This window comes from Cavia porcellus, unplaced genomic scaffold (assembly GCF_034190915.1).
Source record: "Cavia porcellus strain 051 isolate PalLab524CR breed Dunkin Hartley unplaced genomic scaffold, mCavPor4.1 scaffold_1, whole genome shotgun sequence".
Classification (NCBI taxonomy): Eukaryota; Metazoa; Chordata; class Mammalia; order Rodentia; family Caviidae; genus Cavia; species Cavia porcellus.
Window position 1 is genome coordinate 159414809 of NW_026947484.1, and position 20331 is coordinate 159435139.

Consider the following 20331-nt stretch of genomic DNA (forward strand, 5'->3'; position numbering starts at 1 on the left):
CTGTCATATAGCAGATAAGGCCAATTTGGGGTTAGTCCCATAGGTCCTGTCATATAGCAGATAAGGCCAATTTGGGGTTAGTCCCATGAGGTAACTGCATCAGAAATTACAAGAAAATGTGTGCAGAACAGAGTAACCAAGACCCTTTGCTACCGTTCTGAGCTCTGTGGCCTTGAGTGGATATGCGTTTTCCCCTACTACAGTTGTGGGTTGAAGCACAGAACGCTGTGGACTTGTGGGAGAGGCCTGTAAGCTGCTCTAGAATAAACCCCGGTACTACCACTGACACAGCTAATGCGGGAGTGTAGACCAAGGGCTTAGTCATTCTGGGAATTCAGTTCTGGCAATCTAAGGCACCTGGCACCTAATGGGCAACCCATCAATTCCTGCCCCAAATCACACAGGCACAGTGAACCGCGTGAGGGCAGTGTGGGAAGTTCTGGGTTTGCAGCTGATCAACTAGATCTGATTTGAGACATCTCTTCTGTTCTTTGTTCAGATTAAGTTTGTACTCAATAATAACAGAATGTTTTTAAAGCAAACAAACAAAAATCCGGCTTTGTTTCTGCTTTCCCAGAGTCAGTCACCCAATGGCAAAATCTCCTACACAAAACGGTATTTCATAGTATGAAAAGATCTGCTGTGCATGTGCTACCATATTATCCAGTAAAAAGATACAAACCTGAACTAGAAAATATTCCTCCTGCTAAAGAGGTTGTAGTTCATAGAGGATGGAGAGGAGGGCAGAGCTCGATCCCTGGGAGGAACACTACGGATCCATTCTCATCCTTCGTTTTTCTCAGTAGATATCTCATCTGGTGTTGGCCATACCTGGGTACCCGGTGTGTGGAACTGATGGCCACCAGCATGCCCTGACCCTTTCTCCCCCTGCACCAGGCACTGAGCCACTGTCCTATCTAAACCTTGGGACAAACTTGTAGGATTAGTGTCACCATGTCACAGTGAGAAAACCCAGGCATGGGGAAGTCAAGCAATACAGCTCAAAGAGACAGCCAAAAGTAATAGAACTGGGGCTGAAATCCAGGTCTGGCTTCCTCCAAAGACTTTTTCCCTTTGACACTCCTGTTTTACTACCTCACCTCCATGTGTTTCATAACAAGATCGCGCAGGTGGTGCCTCCGTATTCTGATCCACAGATGGCTATAGAGAAGTGAAGCGCTGGCCTGGCATCCTTTTGCACTGTGGACCTGCCCTTCTTAGCTGACTGCCATTTCATCGAAAAGATTGTGTTCCTGTGACAGTTCCACTTCTAAATACCATCTTAATGTTTTTAACCCGAGACTCTTGGCCCAAGTCTCTCTTCTACGGTTTCCCAAGTCTGAAAGCATTTGCTAACTTTTGCTATGACCTCTTAAGATCTCCTTCGAGATGCTTGTATGTTGCCATAATTTTGTAAGTGCTCCTTCCTTGAGCTATGAGTAAGGTGGTGAGAAAAGTCCATGCTATTTTTATGACTGTTGTTAGTGAAAAAGAATGCTATGTATGTCTGTGAGCTCTAAAACAAGCAAACTGTATCAAGGACACAGTTCCAGACCTGGAGGGCAACTTCTCTAAAATCACAAGAGGTTTTATTATGGCACTTTAATGTATTAGCATTTGTTTAATAGAACTTATTATCCATTCCCATGCCCTTGTGTTGGGGCAGACATCCTTTACTATCCCCGTATTTAAGAGCAAGAGAGACCTTTTTCTTTTCTATTTTGATCTTGAAATTTACTTTTATCTATTAAGAAGAAGTAGGGATGAGACAGAGATGAGCGCCAGGAGCGTGACACCTTGGAATTGTTCCGCAGTGCTTCTCAGTGCTTTCTTCGCATATAACTAGAAGCCTGGAGGTGGCACTTGGAGTTTGTGAATGCGTTTACATGAAAAGAGAACTCAGGAAATGTATCTCCAAATCAAACAGAAAGAATTGTAGGATCCCTTCCTTTTTCTGTTAAGCATCCATTCTCTGAGTGCCCATGCAACAGACACAGGACAGTCTCTCCCTGCTGGAGACGAAGCACGGCTGGGTACTGTGAAAAGGTGAATTTTATTGATAGTGAAATTTCAAATTGCATTTGAAATCCACAGGAATGTGGCTCAGGATAGCCAGGCAGGGAGTCACTCAGGCAAGCCCAGCTCAGCTCGGAGAAGGTTAAAGGTGGCACTGCAAGATGGGTAGAAGTCAGTGAGAGAAAAAGCAAGGTCCACAGAGGCTAGCGGACAAGTCGGTACGAGAGAACTAGAAGGGCTTGGTGCGTCGAAGGCCTAAGGAGAAAACGAAGCAGACTATGCAGGTATAACTGGATGCCATGGCAACCGGAAGTCTACAAGATGAGCTAGAAAACCAGAGCCCGATCCTGGAGTGTTTCCTTTGCAAGACTAAGGCATTTGGGCTTTGTTCTAAGAAGAGTGATGGAAGATTTTTGGTAGGAGCATGATTCAAACCAACTCTCAGAGAAAGATGGGTCAGCAAGGCTGTGTGAGGGGGAAAATAAGGCAGAGCAAGAGGAGGTATTGTCTGTGGAGATTTAAGTGTTACAACTGGTAAGACTGCAGAAGGAGGAAGGAGAGGGTTGGATGGGTCTCACCATTGGGCGGATGACAGTGCTGTCTACCAAGAAAGTGTGCAAAGAGGAGATCTGGAAAGGGCAGGACTCAAGGCGAAGGGTGGCATCCAAGAATGGACCAATATTTTGTGTCACAGTTTTGAGGCTACTTCTCTGATCATCCTCACTAGTTTGCTGAGTGCAGCAGATTGATTTAGGGAGTTATCTCCATCTCAAACCTACCTCTTACTGGCTTTCTTATCTTAAGAAGCTCACTTGACCTCTACAAGCCTCCTGTGTTCTCACTGGCTGCATAATGATAAGGACATTCCCCTCATGGTATTGTCACAAGCAAGGCAGACGCGAGAAACATGTGTCGAGGAGTTTGACCCACAGTGAAGGGCGAAGAGGTGCAGTTATTTGTGTTGCCGTCAGAATGGAGGCCCCTACTTTCTTCAGCTTGGCACCCCACATCAGAAGCTGTCGAGAAGGCATTGTCAGATCGAGCTGAATTGAAGCAGTAGGACACAGAAACACCACCTGCAGTTTTGGAAAGAGAGGAAGAGTTTCTGTGTGACTAATGTACAGCCTGATTACAGAGGTCACCTGAAAAGAGACAAGGGCAGGACCTGGAGATGAAGAAAAGAAAGGAGTGACGATGCAGAGTAAAAGGAGGTGACTCCTGACAGCTAAGAAATTATTAAAATAACCCAGGGGGAGGAACTCAAGAAGGGATCCTTGCACAAATGGAGCTTTTAGGAGAAAGTGAGTATTCTGACCACTTTCCTTCTTATCTCAAGATTTTTTAACAGTATGTCACATCAGAAGCTCCCAACACATCATCACTAGCAAAAGGAAACTACAGGACTGTAGAAAAAGAATAGAATCAAATAGGCTAACATAGACTAGAAACCTAATCCAAGCACTGATCATGTACCATTCCACTGGCTTCATGGTTTGTATTTCATTCTTCTTTGGGGCATGTAATTTTCTCTTAGGGTAACCCATACTGTTCATATATACATATATTTTAAAAGGTTGCTTTGCTATGTACACTAAATTTGTTTCATGCAATAAAATAATTACAGTTATTATTTTCATAACATAAAGTTTAAGCCAACAAAATGCAGAACAATTTTAAGTGGAAAATCTTTTCATGTACTAGTCCTGAGTTTAGATTTTGGTGGGTTAACCTGCACGTTGCTAAGATTATTTAGTGTCTATCTTATGATCGTAGGTCAGCAGATTGTAAACTGAATCCAAAGTGATATGAAAAATGGGAAGAACTTTTCCACACCAGATCAAGTTAGCAATTTTCAAATACTTTATTTTCTCCAAACTCTTGCAGTGCCTGAGTGTGTGTGTGTGTGTGTGTGTGAGAGAGAGAGAGAGAGACAGAGACAGAGACAGAGAGAGACAGGGACAGAGACACACACAGAGAGAGAGGATCCCTAAGTCTCTCTCAGCAAATGTCTAGTATGTGGTTTAATAGTATTCACTGATTAGCTGAGGTCTTCATGCTGCATGTGACTGGACTAATTTATATGGACTAATTTATCCTGTCTCACTGCAATGTGTTTCCTTCGCTCTTACCTCTTCCTGTTCTCCTCCTCCATCCCTAAGATTTTAAATTTACCCAAGATTCTGGGAACACGACCTGTGCTATTGCACAGTGAGAAAGGAGGCCTTGCTTTGCCTGTGTGGAATTGTTTTCCGGGTGGGAAGGAGATGTGGGGCACAGGCTAGCGCAGGGTTGGTGTTGCCCTGAAGATGCGTGCAAACCAGAACACGAGCCCCCTTCCCTCCTGTATGTCTGTCTTTGCTCCTCCTGACCCACTCCTGCCATGAGCTGTGTGCACAGCCATCTGCCTCAGCCTGGGCGAGGGCTAGCCATGGCGCTGCTTGAGAAGTGCAAGATTTTTAAAAATCCCAAGGACACAATACCCAAAACAAGGCCCAGCTTCTCGGCACACATCTCAGGCAGGCTGAAAAGCAGGAACACACCTGCATTCATGTAGTTGGAGTAAGTCTGGAGATGTAACACCACACACACACACACACACACATGGCATGAGATGATATGTGACAGTGAATCTTTTCCTTTGCTTGACATCAGTAACCATTCATCTTTCTATAGAGAATTCTTGAAGCATCGTGGTGTGCGCTTCATAGATACACTCTGAGGTTCCTAACCCTTCCTGGCCCTCTCTTCAGTTTGCTCTAGGAGCCCATTTTTCATCCGTCCCTGGTGGTCTCCCGGTGGCTCTGGTCTGCCTGTGATCACTGAAAGCCATGTCCCAGTTTCCCTTCTGGACCTTAAGTGGCCTCCTGTGACACAGCCATGCCAGTTCCGTCTGCTCCTTGGGGCTGTTAGTTGCCTCCCAGAAATCAGCTTGGAAGAGTTCCAGGGTGCTGCCAGCCACCCTGCTGATTTGCAAACGGTCAACACCCGCAGCGCTGCAGGCTCTGATGAACACTAAAACAAAAAATAGCAACAGCGCGGCCGCGTCATGGCTTTGCAGTCAGGATTAAATTAAGAGGCTGCCTTTCCTCGCCCTTGTTTTGAGGTACTCAGACAGTTCTAAATAGAGTCTCATACCCAAGCACCATGGAAGAAAGAAAATATTTCTCTGTTTTCTGTTCTTGTTTATACGCTGCTCTATAGTTTGTGTTTTAGTCTGAGTTTTGGGACATTATGAAATAGGGTAACCACCCAGCTGGAAAATGACAGCTCGAATAAATCAGCCAGCCCTTACGTGAGACAGAGTTTTAAACTCTGGGTGATATCCTTTCCTGAGCCACAGAAAAGACACCAAGCGTTTAGATATTTAAATAGAGAGGTTGCTTGGGGACTTCCCTAGGAAATAAGCACAGGTAAGAGCAATAAACAAAGTCTTCATCTTAGAACCTGTAAGTATGAGCAGAAGGCCCTGAGTTTGATTCCCCAGCACCTTAAAAGAATCTGGCATGGTGGCAGACATCTGTAATCCTAGCACTCCAGGAGGCTGAGGCACAAGGGCACAGTTTCAAGCCCAGCCTGGGCAACTTAGTGAAAGTCGTCCCCTTGGCCCACAGGAATTCACAAACTCATATTCCAGGACTCCTCACGGCCTATCCCAAATTATTGTTATAATCTCTTGTCAAGCCTTGCAATCTCACATCCTCTATGCTCCAGCTTTTTTGGTGTTAACTCCCCATGGCTGCCACCACCAGCACCAAATGGAAGGGAGGATTTAAGACTTAGGTTCTGGAGTTAGACAAACCACACACCTTTGGCAGAATCATGCATTCACTCATTCATTCTTTCATTTGTGAATTTTCCAAAGGACATCAGGCTCTGTGCTGAGATCAGAGATAGAATAAGGATCAGTTCAAAGTTTCTGTCCCCCTGAGGCTTTTCTTTGAGTTGGCAGGGGTGGAAGAGAGAGTATCTAAGCCTTGAGATGAAAAACAGCAGGCTGCACACCAAGGTGAGCTGGAAGTGGAGAGCAGAGGCTGTGGCTCCGAAGGTTGTTCAGAAAAGGCTTTTCTGATAACTTCCACTCGAATGAGGAAGTGCCCCTTGCAGCCACCTGGGCAACAGGGTCCCAAGCCAAGGGCTGGCGGAGGAGCAAGCTAGTGCATCTGAGATGCAGCAGCGGATGGAAGTGACGTCCTGGGGGCCGGAGGAGATTGGGCTTGAAGGCTGTGCTACAAACCTCGGGTTTTGGTGCAAGCGAGCTGGGAAGCTTCCGGGACTTCAAGGAGAGCAATGACATCATTCTGCACTGTGCTGCATGGAGAGAAACGCTAGGAGCCCAGGGCAGTGAGCAAAGCTGCTGCAGAATTTGCAGGAAGGCTGCGGTGGAGAGGGCAGGTGCTGAAGTGTGTCTCCTCTTCAGGAATGACTGTCCCTTGTCACTGTAGCCCAGTCTTAGGTCAGGTTGCTGTAGCAGGTACTGTGGACCCAGCGACTTAAACATCAGACACTTACTTCTCAGTTCTGAGGACTGGAAGATCCGGACCAGGGTGATGGTGAAAGTTCTCTATCTGGTGTGCAAATGACTTCTTCCCCATGCCGAGAGACAGACAGACAGACAGACAGAGAGACAGAGAGACAGACAGACAGAGAGACAGAGAGACAGACACAGAGACAGAGAGACAGACACAGAGACAGAGAGACTGCAAAGCTGGGGAGAAAAGTGTCCCCTGTCTCTTCTTACAAGGGCAAAATGCCTTCATGAGGGCTCCTAAAGCCAGCTCCAAATGCTGTCCCTGGGCAAACAGGGTTTCAGCGCATGATTTGTGGGGGACATGAACGTGCACCCTAATGACTCCTGTCCCGTGACACAGCGGTGAGGCTTGCAGGAGACCGAGGAGTGTACTGTGCCCAGGGCAGTTCTTGGCAGGGAGGAAACGGTCTACGCGTGCTATTATTTTTACTGTAGGTTCAGCTTTTAAAAGCGTGGGCCTCCTCTGCCCTCAGCTGCTCCACCCAAGTCTGACTTCAGCACAAGCCTCTGTCCGGGTGGCCTGCAGTGTGGATGGGTCAAGAGCAGCATGGGGACAGTGCTCAGGACAATGCACATTTTCACTGTCTCTCCTGTATTAGTTTCCTCAGAGCAATGGGAGAAGTCAAGCCAGAAGTGAGCTTGACAAGGTGACCGTATCTTTTTCTTGGGCTCTTGGAGCCTAACACATTTTCTGATGCATCAAAGTTCCTAAATCCATGCTTGTTGAATGAATGCATGAGCTTTGATACCACTTGTCCCATGCAGTGTCTGTAAGGTACCCTCGTCTCTACTCCTGCTTGTCATATGAACCTGTTCCATCTCCTTAATATACCACTTATGCCGGGTACACGATTTCTTAATTTCTAGCATCTATTTCTTATTTTCAACCAGATCATAAAGTTTTATGAACAGGAATTGTGTGTTTTATCCTTTGTATCTTTCTTAAAGTAAAGTAATCATACCAGATGTGGTGGCGCATGCCTGTAATCCCAGCACTCTGGAGGCTGAAGCAGGAGGATTGCCGCGAGCCTGGTTCATTCTGATGGTATTGTTAAGAAAAGTTTAATGAATAAATGCACAATAGATTTAAAATCTTTGATAGAATATTACACATTTTGGGTGGTGATGTTAAATATTAATGCATTTTAGCACTCTAGGTTTTAATAAACCCTTATCGTATCTCTGGTTACTACGGGAGGTAGAAAAATCTAATTGCTTAGAATCAGACAGATTTGGGCTCTAGAGTTTTTTAGGGAGAATCCTGGAGTGAGGAAAGATAGCGGATATTGTATGGGACATCGTTCTATTATCTGGAAGAGTTGTGGCCCAGAGGAAGAGCAAATAAAGGCAGAGGAGCTCCCTGAGTTCCCACTGAAAGAAGGAAACCTTATGGAGGTCCCACAGGCAGAAAGGCACCGAAATGCCTCGCGGAGGTGACCTCAATATTCTGGGAGGAATTGCAGCCTGGGCCGAGTCTCCATCTCCGTGCAGGACCTGGGAACTCGGCGTATTTAAGCTGAATCTAAGAACGCGGGTGAGGAAGCTAGCCCTACTGGAGAGCGTGTACTTTTCATCGATTTCTAAGAATCACTGCAAATTTAGCAATGTAAAACACCCCATTTTTAAGATCTTCCCTCTGCAGATGGGTGCTGAGTGCTTTGCTCAGGGGGTCTTCAGGATGAAATTGAGGGTACAGGTGGGGCTGGGATGCCACCTGAGGCCTGGGTTCCTCATCAAGGCCAGGAGAGTAGTGGGGGTGTCACCACTCATGTCTTTCTAGGCCTGCCGATTAGGTCGGGCTACCCCAAGAACGTTTCCTTTCAGATTAACTTGAAATCATTTGGGTCTGAGGCTTCACATAGCTGGGAAATTCCTTTTGCAATGTAATCTAACAGTCTGGAGTTCCACCCTCACCCAAAGGAAGACATCATTACAGGTTGTGCACACCTATATAGCACCTGTGGGAGTGGCCTGGTTCAAGGTCACTGTGTTTGTGTCTAAGTGAACAGAGGAATGCAGTCCAGTCTGGGTCAGTCCCATCTTGGGATTCTAACTCAGGAGGCCCAGACTGTCCCAAGAGCACTGCTGACCAGTGTCCCAAAATTGCTCAGAAAGGTGAAATCATTGAGGCTGGTACAGCTGCTTCCTCTTCTTATAATAATGCCCAAATTTGGTATTCAGTGATGAGAATCAAGCATTGGTGCTTATTTAGAATTTTACTTATGTAAAATATTTGAGAAAATTTAAGTGTTATTAGACTAACAGGTTAACTTTGCAATTCCAAGTTAACTGAATCATTGCTTTAATTTCAGATTATGATTTCATTTAGAGCATTGAAGAAAATCTATTTCATCATACCTATAAACTTACTTTATCAGATTCATCAGAATGATAAGTTTTTGGAAAGTTTGCTGTTACAGGATTAATATACTTAAAAAGGAAATAAAAATATATTACATGAATAAATGTGTTTAAAGGAATTTAATGAAGTTGGAGTTTAATTAAGTTGAAAGAATTACTCCTTGAAGGACCTACTCTTTCAAAGTAATTAAGTTTACAAATTCATGAATATATTACTAAGATTTACAAACTAATACACAAAATTAAGAACAAGGGTTTAATAGCTTCAAGACTAATTTGGTACCAATATAAACCTGGAAGGGTTTTTCCAGGCATAAAATTTGCCCTTAGAAACATAAAAATCCATTTCTCAGGTCTCAGCTCTGCTGTTTTGTACACGCTTTGGCAAATCACTTGGCTTCTCTCACCCCATTTCGTCACCTTCAAGATGAAATCACCATAGGACTTTTAGTATGGCTGTAAGAATGAAATGAGATTTTATTTTATTATTTATTTATTGTATTAAAGGTTCAGCCTGTGTGTGATTTTTGTCCTGGAAAAGAGAGGAGACTGCTTCCAGTTCATCCATGCCCCATTTCCACTGAAAGTCAATCCTTCATACATCTTCTGGGCGCCATCAGTCAGTTACCTTTCAGGCACAAACCGTAGTGAGGGAATTGACATTATTGCGAAAGGCAACACAGTAATCATCAAAGCATGGCACAGGCAGTGATCTCACCCTTGCGGTGTCCCCAGAAACAGGCACTGGCGCTTGGGAGTCCTGTCTCAAACGTTCGAATCTGAGATGGCAGAAACTCAGTGCCCAGCTCCAGGGACTTCATGCAACCAGGTTTCTGTGCCAGCGACTTAGGCCACTAAAAAAAGCCAAAAAAACAAAAACTCGGAGCGGGGTTTAAAAGTCTAGGGAAAGGGACGCGCTGAGCGTTCCCTGGGGGCTAATGGTGGCCTGGTTCAAGGTCACTGTGTTTGTGTCTAAGTGAACAGAGGAATGCAGTCCAGTCTGGGTCAAGAGGACGGCAGACCCGTCACTCGGCCTCGTGACTCTGGGTGTACTGGGCTCAGGACAGATTTAGCCACTCTGCCCGAATTCCTCATTGGAGGGTTGAAAATGCTGCTTTGAAAAAGGTGAAATTCATGGTTCTGAACACTCATTAAAACCTTTTAGTGCATCCAATTTCTTAGAAAATGCATTGCTTTTTGTAACTCTGGAGGGAGCAAGCACAGGTACAGACAGGTTGTGTGTATGTGTGTGTGTGAGAGAGAGAGAGACAGACAGACAGACAGACAGACAGAGACAGACAGAGAAGGAGAGAAAGAGAGAGATCATCAGACAGAGACAGAAGGAAGCCTCAAGAAACACTACACCCTGGAAGGCGAGGCTGAGAGAGACAGCGAAGAGGGAACAGAATCCGGATGGTTGCAGAGAACAGATAGGGAATGGTGAGGTCAAACATGGACAGGCGGTCACCGGAAACAGGCAAAAGAGCATGAGAAGGCCTGGAAGGGAACTATCTGCAGATCATTTCCACAGCCCCACAGAACCAGCCAGAGCTGTGGAGCTGCGGAGGAGGGGACAGAGAGGAGATAACTGCAGACAGTGGTTTGGTGGAGCCGATATTGATCCAGTGCCTACAGGCAGCCTGGCAACCTCCTAGATCCTAAGTGAAAACAAATTCAATTCTCTCTCTGGCTGGAACAGCTGCCCGGGGCGGGGCTGCTCAAGAGGTGTGAGCTCAGCAGACCCTCCGTGCTGGGCCCTTCCCTGCCTTCCGCAGCCAAGCTGCAACTTTCTTCTCCCCTGGTTCCGTGGAAGGGACCTGAAGATGAAGAAGAATGCGCTGTGCTTGTTCTGTGCTTGTTCGTATTTATGACAGCAGGTCTAAAGAAGTGCTCTTACCAAAAATAGTCTCTCTGACAAAAACCTAACAAAGTGTGATCTCAAAATGAAAGGGAAATGTTAACACTGAAAAGATAATATCCATCAGAAGCTGTTTTCATAAAGTAACTCTCCTTCTAGATCCCAATGTCTAGGTCTCCACAGATATATATATATATATCTTTTATAACATGGATATATATCCATGTTATAAAATTTAGGTTAGAAAAGATGCCTTAGGAACATCAGAATGCACAGACTCATATCTGATCCAGATCATTCCAAATGACCAGCAGAAAAGGAAATGCAGTCTGTTAAATGACTCACAGTGCATCCATAAGATAAAAATAAAACTGGTTAGGAGAAATACAACTGTTCCCAGGAGTAGGTTCTATAAAATAGACTCATAAAGGAAAGACACAATCAGCAAAACTCATCATACTCACTCAGCAAACCTGTACCCATTCAGACCAATCCATCCGGGAACCCTGCAAGAAAGAAGGCCAGTGGCATTTTGATTTATAGACTATTAGCTTACCTTTAGTTTTTCTATATTTTCTCATCTCACAGCTCAACTTTTACAATTTTCTGGTCTTTGGTATTTCTGCAGAGTGAAAACTCAGAAGTCTTTTTTAAGTAATAGGTATGTATATGTGTGAGTATAAAAGCAAGAACTGGAAGAACTCTGCTGCTATTGTCCTGCTGATGGTGCAGACAGTAATAAAGAAACTCAGAAAGAAGGGCTATGTGTTCCAGACCTCAACTCCCAGAAAAAGAGGTCAAAGTTGGACTCTTATGCATCATGGAGGAGCAAAGATGGTGCTCTGGGGATGGGGTGTAGAAAGATCTCTTTGGTGTTTCGGGAGAGCAGAATGATACCACCCACATGGAGTCCACAGCTCCTCTTTCCCCACCTCCCATGAGACTCAGCACTGTGGCAGCTCAGCAGGAAGCATCTGTCACACAGCGTGGACCAGTGAGACCCTCACCAGTACCCAGGGATCAGTGACCAGTGACTGCATCTTCAATGATCTGGAGCTACCTACAACCAGCTCTTGGATGTCACACGACTTCATGGGGAAGGAATTCCTCACGGTCACTGCAATTAATGTCTCTACCACTGTGGCAAGACAGGCTAAGAGAGAATTTTTGTTGGCAGAGTATTATAAAACATATAAATGAAATCATCTCCTTTCTTTATGCTTTATCACATGCCTGGGTTTGTGGTGTGGATGTCCTGCCTGCTGTGAAGCTCTGGCATTAGATGGAACCATACCTAATTTCTTCAGCTCTCGGTTCTCTTCTTTATAAAATGGAGATAAGAGTTGAATTTAACTCATTAATTATTGTAAGGAGTGAGGACTCGATGGATGCTAAGTACTCAGCCAGTCCCCACACTTTAGTAAGAGCTCAATAATAACTCATTATTGGTACCCAGTTTGAAAAATGACTCTGGTTGAAGCGAGATAAAATTTTGACATAAAGCTTTTAGGCAACCTTTGCAAAGGCAGAAATTCTATTAGATGTGCACACTGTTTGCATGATAAACTGAAAAGCTCTGCAAGACTTCAGAGTCATCCTCACAGGAAGAACAATGTGCAAACAGGGCCGGAAGCACACCAGCCGTCTCCTGCAACATGGGAAACCAGGGCCGCTCAGATCCACCATCTAACTTGCCCCGAGCTCACGAGGGAGAAGGATAGGGAGGCGCGGCAGCACCCCTGCAGCCAACCCTGCAAAGAGTCAGCTGCTGCGTTTCTCCTCTTCTCTTCCCTCCCTTCCCCCAACTCAACCACATTTGAGGTTAAAGATACTTGTAACTCCCTGAATGACTAACTCAAAAACAAACTTTCAACAGGCAGGCTGCTGGCCCCGATAAAAATATCTTAATATGACGGATATACATATCATCAGGACTGTGGGAGGGGAGAATATACTTTTGATAAGCTAAAAAAAGCATTCTATAAATGAGTGACCCCACACAGAAATCAAACAGTGAAGTTCATTTCAGGTCATGCATCCTCAAAGATAAACATGACGTAGGGTCATGGAAGGTAGAAGCAGGCGGTTATTCCTGCATTTAATAAGGCTTCCAGCTTACCATGTACAGCAGTCTGCATTCATATTAAAAATTTTAGTACAGCCTAAGGGTGTCCACTTTAGCCTTCTTTACCTCACCCAAATTATTTGGGGATTATTATTGGTATTGTTGCCTTCCTGTATGGTTACAAAGCAACCATGGCTCAAAACATCTTCATCTTTGAAGTTCAGCTTCTCTTCTCATTATGAAAATTCATACATGAGATTCTACTAATGATTCCATTTTGCAGGACAAGTCCTCCCATCTTGGCTACTATTTGAATTCTTTCTCTTTGCTGGTTCTCTAGTTCTTTGTTAGGTGAACACTGCATTGAGTCATGCTTATTCTTTAGGAACCAGAGCTGCTGTCCAGGATAAATTTTGGTGGCTGTTACAACGTTCCCTGAGATGGGCTTCCCAGAGGACACTCTTGGAATTCTAAATTCCATGTATCCATCACTTTGCACCCAACTCCAGGAGATACAGACCACCGAATTCTATGAATAAATATTTTGGTGACCCATACATGTTGACCGAAGGAATAAAACCGTGATTTCGTGTCAATGTCACAACTATAGAGAGAGGACACAGGCTCAGAGGGAAAACAGAGGACACAAACAATCACAAGTGATGGGCGCAGAGGGGTTCAGTAACAGTGGGAACTGGAGGAGGTTCAGAACGCTGGAGAATGTGAGGGTCTCACAGTGGTGAAGAACAGAGTTGGGATCATTGCAAGAGCTGGCCCGGTGTGCTTCCCACAGAGCTATTCTGAGAGGCATCTTCAAGGAGAAGATAGGTTCTAAGTCAGAGAACACTGCGGCACACAGTGGTTCGGTATCCAACGGACACCCAGCGCGGAGCAGTTGAATCCAAAATAAGCGCATTCGCTGTGTGGCTTACTGTATTAGGAGAACGTAGAACTGCAGATTGCAGCTCTGGTTCCAGCTCAAGCCACTCTCAACCCTATGCTGCCTTGGGAGAGACCCAAGCCCAAGCCTGATTGGGCCGCCAGCGCCCTCTGGCGGTCGCTCGCGCGTGCCGGAAGCACAGCCATCTAGTTCCCACCCCATCTTCCAGACCCCTGGTGCTGGTTCTTGAGACCGCTGATCTTCAAGACGCCTGCCTGCCAAGCAGCTCTCAGAGTGGGAGACCCAACTGTGCAACAAGAGAGAGAGAGAGTTCACGTAGGTAAAGGACGTTTAATTTGGGGGTTTTGGGGCCTTGATGGTGCTTTGATCTCTGGCTGAGCAAAGAGAAGCTTTGGTGGCTCTGAGAGCATTTGAGACCTTCACGGGGCAGTGGACAGGTAGCAGACAGCAAAGGGGTTGTTTGGAGAGCCAGAAGTTCCTGCTCACTCCACAAGCCCTGACAGTTGCAACACCATCAGGGACAGAGATGCAAAGAGCTGGTGTCTGCAAAGTGCAAGTTATGCACAAGTGGTTGCTGACAGCAAAGGGAAAGAGACTGGCATCACCAGGCCGGTCAAGGAAGGTGTTAGGGATTAAAAACTAATGGTCAGCTTAGCACCAGCTTAGTGAAATCAGCATGGTACTGCATGTAGATGCCCCACCTGAGGGAAGCTGCTGGCATAAAAGGAGACATGGAAAGGAAGAGCAAAGCATTGCAGGTTCTTCTAGGTACTGATTTTGGAGCTGTTTTTTCTCCTGGAGGAGCTTGTCATGCTGGCTTCCCTGATATGAACTCTGCCATTATTGGGGAAGCTCGGGAGAGTGGCTGTGGTTCACTTAGGAGGAGCCCTGGTCCTTATTTTGAGCGTCGTTTCTTGGCTCCAATTTACAACCCCTAACCTACTGGCACAGATCTTTCATCCCACTGGCACAGACTTTCTATTTTCCACTGCTGACCTTTGGGCCTTCCCAGTACAGATCTGTAAAACAGACTGGTGTGAGTCATTGCTGTGGGCTCTATGCCTCCAGCTGGACTCTTGGGGAGCACTGTCACAGGCTCTGGGTCTTTATCTGGACTCATGCAGGGCATTGCTGTGGGATCCAGGCCCTCAGCTGGATTTTCTAGGTCTTTAGTGTTATGGACAGATTTCCTGCACTTTCTTGTATCTCTGGGCCACCATCATGAAATAATACAAATTCTGTGTCCTGTATGTAATTGTTCTCCTTGTAACCCCTGACTACAACAGAAGGCTTCCCAGAGAAGGAAGCATGTGAGTTGGACTTTGAAGAACAAATGAGTAGGAATCCTCCAGGTTCTGTGAGGTGGCACAGGCTAAGTGACCTTCTGCTGTCTGGTCCCGGACTGATATCCCCTTCCAGCTCCTCTGTTCTCCCCAATCCCTGGTCTATTGTGCCTAGTCCTGGCTTCAGGGCTCTGTGCCCAGTTCCACAATGCCAGCTTCACTGTGTTCTCTCAGTGACCTCGTGCCCGCTCCAGTGTTCTACCTACTGGAGATGCTTCATTGTTTGTAATAACCATTCTCCAAAGGATCTGCTTTACAAAACTGTTTTTTAAATTTCTCAGCTAATTTTCATGGGATGTGTTTAACTACTTCCTCAATTTTAAATTTTACACCTTTACCTGTGTCTGCATCTGCCCATATTCTTCAAATTTTTTATTCTACCTCAGGTTATATTCTTGCATTTCATTTCTCTACACCCTCTTCTGCCAAAGGGATATAGCTATGACAGTGACATCCTAGCCACCCAAATCTCAGCGACCCAGAAGTGAATTCACTGTCATCACCCTATATGATTTCTCCCCGGTTTTGCCTTGATTAGAAAATGGCCCATAATTCCCCCCCAACCCAGGAACTATGGCCTCAGACTCCTCCCTCTGCACCTAACCTGCCCCAGGTCCTCTGGCTGTGAGTCCTTTGTGTCTTTCACACCTGTCTACTTCTGTCTGCCCTTTTTGCCTCTGTTGGAATTCAAACCCCCCAAACAGTTCTCAGCCCATGCCATTCATTCACTGACTGATTCATTCTGTCACTGCCCTGCTCGGGACTACTCAGGTCCCCAGCTCCCGTGAGAGAATCCAGCATGAGAAAGTACAAAAAAATGGCTGGCAAATCTCCTTCCTGGTTTGTTCTTGCTAAACTTTCCCACCTCGTTGGCCCTCTTCTTTCCTCTTTTCCTCCTCCTCTCTCCCTTCATTCATATTCAACACCTCAAATACTTCAAATACTTAAAGTACAGCTTAAAGGGTTAGAAACATGCTCCTCAGTGTGGACACACTCTTACTCTTTCTTCAAACCGTACCTGTGTATCTCATGGGAAACCCTACTCGGATCATTGAGGTTCAGGCTCTAAGACCTTCCCTGTCCTCTCTTTATGCCTGCACTTCAGTGTTATGCCATTTCACTATGATCATTTGCTTCCGTTCAAGTAGCATGAGCACGGGACTTATTTAGCTTGCTTCATATCTCTAAATCCTAGTACATTCAGAACAGAACTAGCATTTCCACAGTGAGCGGATTTCATTTGCTCTCAGCCAAGCAGTGAAGATCTGCCCCTTCCCCCAGGAGAGGCTGTTGCGTCCATATAAATCCATCTAACACCAGGAAAGAGAATCTGCAAACTGTTTTGATGGTAGATTAAGTCATGACTCCAAACAGCTCCTCAGTAACGTGGTGGCTTTTTTAAAGGAGAAAAACAAACAAGAAGAGACAAAAAATGAAATAAATCAGACTCACATGTATAAATACTATGTTGTTTCTCTATTGTAAGAAACTGAAAGAGTAAATAAGATTCAAAATCTGTACCAGGTATTGGCAAAGGGTAAGAAACTGCTCAAAGGAAAAAAAAAAAAAAAGGTGGGTTAGGGGAAAGGAGAAAAGAAGAAAGGGAAAAGGAAAAAGACATAAATTTGTATAATATGTACATAAGATAGCTAAGATGATTCTACTACTAATTCTATTAGTTCATGGAAAAGAACAGCTAATATTCATGTGGTTTGATCGATCTTGCATGTCTGTATCTGGTAACCTAAGCAATTCTTTTTTTGAAGATCAGAATATACAACAGAACAACCATTGTTGCATTCCTATCATCTTGTTTTGAAAGTTAGCACTATTTTCTAATCTCCATCTGTTTTATGTGTCCTCTTTCACAAACTGAGGAGCAAGCAAAAAAGGATGTTAATTTGAGCTCCCTAAAACACCCTCATTTTAAGTCATCTTTTCTTAGACAACTAAACTTGATTTTTTATCAGCACATTGTGGCCAATATCCTAACCCTTGGATCTTTGGTGCATTGATTATAGTTTAATTCTCTTCTTCTTGCTCGTCCATCTCTCACTGATTAAACATCTACTGGCAGCCAGATGCTGGAAATACTGGATGGGTAAAATGTGATTCCATTCTATGCAGGGCTGGGAGGAAGGAAGAAAAGCCGCTGGGATACAGTGTCCCCAGCATTCTCCAAACTTGGATTTAGCTTAAGATTTCTACAAACAGTGAGCTAAATAAATCTTTGCTTCCTTCACTCTGGGGGTCAAGTGTTTTGTCTCAGCAACAAGAAAAAAGTAACCAGGTTAGAATTTGGTACCAATGGAGCCGGCTTATAGCTGTGGCTGTACCTGACCATGTGATTCAAGAGCCTTTGGGAATGGCTTGTGGGAAGGGTTTGGAAAGGTTTGGAAATGTTGCTCTGAAGGAGTGGACCTGGAAAGGTTTGGGCTGTTCTGTATGGGAGATTCTGGTCAGATCTCAGAAGACCAGAAAATCAGTAAAGACCAGGCTCAGGAGGTTTTTGCTAGGAAAGAATGCCACTGGGTGCTGGACTCCAGATAATGTGTGTTATGGAAATGCAGAAAGTTGTCTGCATTTTGCTCATGTCGAGAGACTTTGCCTGAGACTAAGATTAAGGGCAGCAGACTAATTAATCTGGCAGAAAAAATTTCAAGGCAGTCTAATATTGAGGCAGTGGCCTGGCTTTTTTTAGCCAGATTTATGTTGCAAATCAAGAGCAAAGAGCCCAGCAGTATTATTTAAAATGTTGTCAGTTTAGGCAAAAAGGAAGCATAAGGAAAGCTATGAACTGTAAAGGTAGAGCTAAGATCTCCATTGCTGGGAAGGAACAGGAGAATAGAAAATATGGCTTGAAGGTATCACAAAAAATGGCATGTCTCAAACCTTTGCAGCCTCAAAGCTGCAAAAGTGAAAGAGTTTGCTTGGGGCAAAAGCTTCAGAGCACCATGTCTATAATGGCGGCAACATAGAAAATTTGTTCCTCAGAATTGGATTCAGAGTGTGCAGCAATCCAGGATCTTGACCACTACAGCCAAGAGAGAAGAAAGCCTGGCTACTGCTCCAGCAGGCAGCAGACCTCAGCATCATCCATGAGGTGCTGGTTTTAGGTGTATACAGAAAGCAAGATTTCCAAAGTTTAAAAAGCTTCTACCTCTACTCTGAAGGCCTGGGAGGCCAGGCAGAGTGCCCCTGAGCAGGAAGTTTGTGAAGCTGTGAGTGTGAAGCCAAAGGTACAGTGACCTCAGAAGTTTGAAAAAGTTAGGAACATGGATCATCTAAGGAAAGCCGCAAGGAGGGAGCAAAGCCAGTCTGAGAGGGAAACTGTGGGAAGAACAGCCACCAGACATGTCATAGGGTTGGAACTCACAGACTGTTTCAGATGCTGTACGGGCAACTACTGGACTTAATGTTTGCACCGCTGGATTTTGGACTTGTTTTGGTCCAAATCTTTTGTATCCCCCTGTTTGTAACTTTGGGAATGGGAATGTTTATCTTCTGCCACTGCATATTACAAGTTTTTAACTTTGTTTTCATTTGTACAGGAGCTCACAGCTAAGAGTTTGACTTACGTCTCAGAGGAGACTTGGGACTTGAACTTTTCAGCAGTGCTGAAAGTGTTAGGACTTTGACAACTCTTGCAGATGGACTAACTTGCCTTTTGCATAAAGAGATGTTCATGAGTCTTTGGGGGGGCCAAGGAAAAAATGTTATGTTTCTAATGTAATATAATATTGATAGACTTAATACCAGTTCATAAGGATTGTTAAGCCTGTCTTATATTGTCCAAGTTGTGAAATGTTTAAAATAAGTATGTCTTGTATCTGGAAACAGGTTTAAAGAAATGTGTCTGATTGCCAAGTTGACAAGGGGTGGATTGTAATGGTTGATACATACTTGAGAAGTTTAGAAATTTAACTAAGCCTGGAGCCAGAATCCATACTTGGTAAATATCCCAAGTCTGTGTAAGAGGAGGACAGGGAGGTGGTTTGAGTGGCGCAACTGTGGGTGGAGGGGGCAGAAGAGTGTAACCTCCTTACGGTATAAAGGAGAAGAGGCTTGTTGCCCCTTTTGCTCTGGCTGCTTTTGTTGTATACTGCCTTGAAGTGTTTCCCCTGTGCCATGTCACCCTGCCTGGGAACCAGCTGATGATGGACTGAAACCTCCACAAACAGTGAGTTAAATAAATGTTTCTTTCCTTCATTTGGGGTATTGGGTATTTTATCTCAGCAATGAGAGAAAAATAACCAAAATAGTCACTAATTCTGATCTCCTTAAAGTAGAAATATATCCCGTGGGATTCTTGTTCTGAAATGAGCAAGACTTTAGTGACTAGAATGATTCTACCATTTTCCCAAGCCAAAAAACCCAATCTCTTTTAAGTGCATTTCTGTGGATTTTGCGTAAGTGCCTCACTGAATTGCTTGCTATTCCTTTAACATATGTAGTCATGAGATAGTGCAGCCTCCTGCTCCTTGGTGCTGTTAAAGTCCAGCCTGACCTTTTCTGTAAAGCACAGGCTGAATTGCTTCCTCCCATACCTCAAGGCCACTCACTGTATGACTTGCCTTTTGCACTGCCCAGGCTGCATTGTACCATCCCGATGGGCTTGGTTCCCTCGCAGACTCTTTGCTGCCCAATCATTCCTAATCCACAAGACCTAATGATGCCTAGAACATTAAAATCTCCATAGAAGCAGGTGGTATGTTCGTTACCAAAAAATGACCAAATTCGAGACTGTACTGCACAAGTTTAGAAAGGATGCTTTTTTATATGGTGATACATTTTTCTTTTCAAACCTCCAACATAATTCATCCTTTGCTCTTTCTAAGCAGTGATTTAGGAGAGCAACATGCAGTGGGTGGATGGGAGTGGGAGTGTCACGTGTGGAGACCTTTCTGGAAAGGCCAGGGAAGAGGAGAGTGCTGCAGCCTCTGCGCCTGCCCTCGGGTCCTTGGGCAGCTGACTCTGCCCCACAGGCCAAGTGAGCAAGCAGTGGAGCAAAGCACCAACACTGGGGACCTTGCTGACTTCGACATGTTCCAGCTTATTAAGATTTCAACCTGTGCAATTCTCGTCAGATAGGAAAAGCAAATAAGCCAATATTTAAAAACTTCAGTAGCATTTGAGTAAACATGACTTTCATTAACTGAATAACATTTACAATAGCTAAAGGTTATTTCTTTACCATTTTTCCTATGTATGAAGCTGTGAGCTAAAAGAGACACTATCTCTATCTTACTATTGAAAAAT

The 20331-nt window shown here is 44.7% G+C and overlaps 1 protein-coding gene across 3 annotated transcripts in view; it reads left to right on the forward strand.

The window, feature by feature from the left end:
- Ptger3 (prostaglandin E receptor 3) overlaps positions 1 to 20331 on the forward strand; it is a 172355-nt gene that overhangs the window by 138847 nt on the left and 13177 nt on the right. The window lies entirely within an intron of this gene.